The sequence below is a fragment of the Diadema setosum genome, chromosome 4, assembly GCF_964275005.1.
Source record: "Diadema setosum chromosome 4, eeDiaSeto1, whole genome shotgun sequence".
Taxonomy (NCBI): domain Eukaryota; kingdom Metazoa; phylum Echinodermata; class Echinoidea; order Diadematoida; family Diadematidae; genus Diadema; species Diadema setosum.
Genome location: NC_092688.1, coordinates 22,890,516 through 22,895,615, shown reverse-complemented (window position 1 = coordinate 22,895,615; position 5,100 = coordinate 22,890,516). Strand labels below are relative to the sequence as shown.

At 39.0% G+C, this 5,100-nt stretch overlaps 1 long non-coding RNA gene across 1 annotated transcript; it reads right to left on the bottom strand.

The window, feature by feature from the left end:
* Positions 1-910: 910 nt before the first annotated feature.
* Positions 911-2,008, bottom strand: LOC140227022 (uncharacterized). The gene is made up of 2 exons (XR_011901011.1): positions 1,888-2,008; positions 911-1,473 (listed from the first exon to the last, which is right to left on the bottom strand). It is a non-coding gene; the product is annotated as an uncharacterized lncRNA (long non-coding RNA).
* Positions 2,009-5,100: the final 3,092 nt, after the last annotated feature.

The following is a 5,100-nucleotide window of genomic DNA, read 5'->3' as shown; positions in this document are numbered from 1 at the left end:
TGGTGTAATGAAAAGTTGGTGGGTTCAAAGATCATCTGGAATTTCTCTTGCTTATTTGCTACAGTTTGATGAAAATCGATATGTCAAAGACATACTATTTCTTTTTAGTTCCATTATACTTGTAAACGTGTATAAGAGGCAATTTCAACGCGTATGGATGTAAAACGTAAAGCTTTCCTTACTTCTTTTCCACAGAAATATGACGTTATTCACAAAAACGGAAGTATTAATAATCATTCGCAGATACCAACAAAGTATAAATCTGCAACAGCCATAACATTGGTGTATTGGATAGCGTGACTGAGACCCATAAGGCACCCAATGTTTGTCCATTGCTATCATTAAGGAGGGTTTATTTCAGAGAATAGGTGTGGAGATCAGGAAAAAGCTCGAAACTCAAAGCCTTTTTTCTGTCTTTCTTTCTTTCTTTCTTTCTTTTTAATTTCCTTTCCGATGTTTGAATGAAAAAGCTACAGGCTGCTTATGACTTCTTTCAATATTATAAGATCCGGAATTTGCTATTATTTGCCTCTGCTCGGCACATGCAATGCCTTTAGTATTAATTTTCTGGTCGAGATTTGCTAGAAGAAAGAAAATGATTTGCCTGCCTACATTTCATACAAGGCAATCAGAACATAAAGGGGCTCTACGGGCTTGATGTACATTGCATGTGTAACAGTGAACTATAGGTACAGGCATATCTAAACACGTATCAGTGCTTTTCGAAATTAGCTTAGACAAAGCCTAGAATGTATGTTCGTTGCAAAACTCGTTGCAAATCTCTGAGTCTCAAATGAACTAGACCGTCTATAACCCCTATCTCGCCCATTCATTTGGTATCTTTACCTTATAGTTAACCTCACGGTAAACTCGTAGAGCACAAGTAAGGGACCAGAAGTACTCAGGAAAGTATCATTTCAGTGATGTCATTTATTGCTGAAAATCATGCCAAATGTTAGCAATTCAATCTGTCTGGTGCATATCTCCTCATGAATTCTGGACCAAGCCACAGACTGCCTCATTGATTAGCATGTCTAGGATATCGATGACGATGCTGTTTGAATAATATTGTCCTGCATATACTCCTTCAACATCGCCGGAAATATCTTCATCTGAGAGCGAGAGGTCGGAGGAGTCACTGTCGAAGTCTGATAAGTCTGTTACTGTTGTAAACACATCGTCTTCATCGCTTTCAAAGTCCTCGTCTTCTGAAGACGTGCGCAGAAGTTCGGAGAGTTCGCTCGGACTGATGGAGGACAAATCATCTTCCTCGTCGTCACTGTTGTCACCCTTCCTGTCGTGACTTTTACGTGCATACTCCTCTTCGTCGAGAAGAGACAAATTCGATATATTACTGAAACTCTGGCTGTACAGACTAATGTCTCTGTTGAAGAGGCACTCGTCCACATCCGAAACGGAACCCCAGAAAGATGTGACGGAGCTCCGCTCATCCCAACGAGAAGCCTCGTGATACTGCAAAGTAATACCAGGACAAGAGCAGAAAGAGTTTGGACTTGAAAGAAAATGTATAATACTTGCAGGTCACGGTATTTATCATCATTATCGTATAAAATACGACCATTACAATAGACTTTTGCTGCTTCCCAAACTTTTTGGACAGAGTTAGAGCCATGAAGTGGGAAATTATTATTGTTTGCCAAATAATGATGCCGAAAAATGATTTCTTGTCCATGGTATGAGAAAATACCGTTGATTTCAAATATTATGATTATAGTTGCCAATGTGTGTCTCAAGAGCGTCATATCTCAATGACCTGTGGAAACTTAAACAACTGGAAAAGACAGAAACTTTGTAAAACAAGTTAGAATTGAGGAAGAGAAAACATACAGGACAGAAATGAGACGCCCCGTCGTAATGCAAACTCACCATACTGACATCTTTGGCACTCAGGACTGTGCCTTGCTTTCCGTTATGGTTGTCACCAGAACCTTAAGAAAAGCAAGGTCAAAACAGAACAGATTCTAGTTTTCTCAAATATGAAAGTGACATTTTCATTCTCATTCAACAATGTTTTTGTAAGATTTATTCTTTCTTCAAATATATTTCCATTCTCCAAATTCTTCTATTTGAGTTAGTCGAAAATCGTGATTTTAATTTGATCAATCTCCATCAAATCTGCTGAGAAGAGAGATGATAAATCTACAATAATCAGAAGATTTACTGCTCTCATCACAGAATTTCTAGAAAACCTGGATTATCATGCATGGATGGAAAGTGTGGCATGTTGAGATTGTTTGTGCACGCCAGGAAATACATTACCTGCAGTGACACAACACAATTTGCTGAAAGATCTTGTCAGCGAACTACGGAGTCGAGCCCAAAATCGCCGACCGCGAGATAGCTCGGAAAACGTAGACATTTCGATATCAAGCTACGAGAACTCCATCAAAAGTGTACGAATAGCAAGAGGAATTCACTAGGAATGGACAAGTACTGTAGAATTTCGTTGTTATGTAAACAGAAATACTGCGTGCTTGCATTATTTCGTCACAGATATTCACATGTAGCTACGTCGATTTTAATACGAGCAGCGCGTCTGCAGTAGCATTGATTATGACGAAATACTGAGTGAGCGCATTTCTTAGGTCATTAATATGGAAGAGATTGTTAGGCAGCAAAATAATGAAAGCACTGGGCGTCCTTCTCTGAACATAATATCTCGCTGTTATTATGTCACGTCGACCTTTTCACGTCATTTATCAGAAAAGTTGGTGGGTTCGAAGATCATCTGGAATTTCTCTTGCTTATTTGCTACAGTTTGATGAAAATCGATATGTCAAAGACATACTATTTCTTTTTAGTTCCATTATACTTGTAAACGTGTATAAGAGGCAATTTCAACGCGTATGGATGTAAAACGTAAAGCTTTCCTTACTTCTTTTCCACAGAAATATGACGTTATTCACAAAAACGGAAGTATTAATAATCATTCGCAGATACCAACAAAGTATAAATCTGCAACAGCCATAACATTGGTGTATTGGATAGCGTGACTGAGACCCATTTATCACACAATGTTTGTCCATTGCTATCATTAAGGAGGGTTTATTTCAGGGAATGGGTGTGGAAATCAGGAAAAAGCTCGAAACTCAAAGCCTTTTTTCCGTCTTTCTTTCTTTCTGTCTGTCTTTCTTTCTTTTTAATTTCCTTTCCGATATTTGAATGAAAAAGCTACAGGCTGCTTATGACTTCTTTCAATATCATAAGATCCGGAATTTGCTACTATTTGCCTCTGCTCGGCACATGCAATGCCTTTAGTATTAATTTTCTGGTCGAGATTTGCTAGAAGAAAGAAAATGATTTGCCTGCCTACATTTCAAACAAGGCAATCAGAACATAAAGGGGCTCTACGGGCTTGATGTACATTGCATGTGTAACAGTGAACTATAGGTACAGGCATATCTAAACACGTATCAGTGCTTTTCAAAATTAGCTTAGAGAAAGCCTAGAATGTATGTTCGTTGCAAAACTCGTTGCAAATCTCTGAGTCTCAAATGAACTGGACCGTCTATAACCCCTATCTCGCCCCCTTCATTTGGTATCTTTACCTTGTAGTTAACCTCACGGTAAACTCGTAGAGCACAAGTAAGGGACCAGAAGTACTCAGGAAAGTATCATTTCAGTGATGTCATTTATTGCTGAAAATCATGCCAAATGTTAGCAATTCAATCTGTCTAGTGCATATCTCCTCATGAATTCTGGACCAAGCCACAGACTGCCTCATTGATTAGCATGTCTAGGATATCGATGACGATGCTGTTTGAATAATATTGTCCTGCATATACTCCTTCAACATCGCCGGAAATATCTTCATCTGAGAGCGAGAGGTCCGAGGAGTCACTGTCGAAGTCTGTTAAGTCTGTTACTGTTGTAAACACATCGTCTTCATTGCTTTCATAGTCCTCGTCTTCTGAAGACGTGCGCAGAAGTTCGGAGAGTTCGCTCGGACTGATGGAGGACAAATCATCTTCCTCGTCATCACTGTTGTCACCCTGCCTGTCGTGACTTTTCCGTGCATACTCCTCTTCGTCGAGAAGAGACAAATTCGATATATTACTGAAACTCTGGCTGTAAAGACTAATGTCTTCGTTGAAGAGTGTCACGACTCAACCCAATCACCACATCATGACAATCAAATGTTCCGCTCCATTCCTGGCAGATCGCACCCAAACCATCACAACAATGTTGCAAAAGACCACGATTGGGAAGCCATGTCTTGATCTGAGAGCGATAACTTGCTGCGGACCTCTTTATTGGTATTAGCCTTGTTCAAGGCGCATCACATCTCCCCCCTTAAGACGGGAAGTTATGGAAGAACCTTCCAGTCAAACTGCAAACAGTCGTTACAAACATGTTCCGAAACACGATACATAAAAATGCACAGTTGTGTGTTCATACACTAAAGTGGATTCTTCACATAAACAAGCTCAGACTTAATGAGCCTTATCAAAACCTTTCTTGAGCGTAGGCTAAGTCTAAATATAGATCCACTACCTGCTCGGAACAAGCATGTGCGTATACGCGCAAAACTTTACAACCACAACATTCCTTGTTTTCTTTTCTTCTTTTTTTTTTTCTGCTTGGTCATAAATCATGAAACATGTATTCTCTTTAGCTTTCCTGAAATGCTTATAAGTATCAAATGGCCAAACATTTCAACACCTAGTCGAAATCTAAGAAATGCTGCTGGTTCAGAACAAAATACACTGTAATTGTATCATGAAACAATATACCATAAGTATGGACATATCAAACTTCTCTCTTAGCTTGATGTGCATATGCTTGAGAAAAACCGCTACACATATCACTGATTAACCTGCATACACTGACAATCATGCAGGTTGAATACTGAACTTTATACGGTTTTGTTGTTGTATTATGTCACCAATAACAGAAGTAATCTTCCATTCACTATACTTAGTAACCATTTTTACATGGTGAGCTTGTAGCAATCTGACCTTTGATGAAAACTGACATAACAACGCGTTCAGCTCAACTGTTTGGTCTGACAAACATCTCTACATTTCTAATTTCTTGACACTTCTGTTCAAATACTGTAAAGCTTTGTTCCTCAAGACA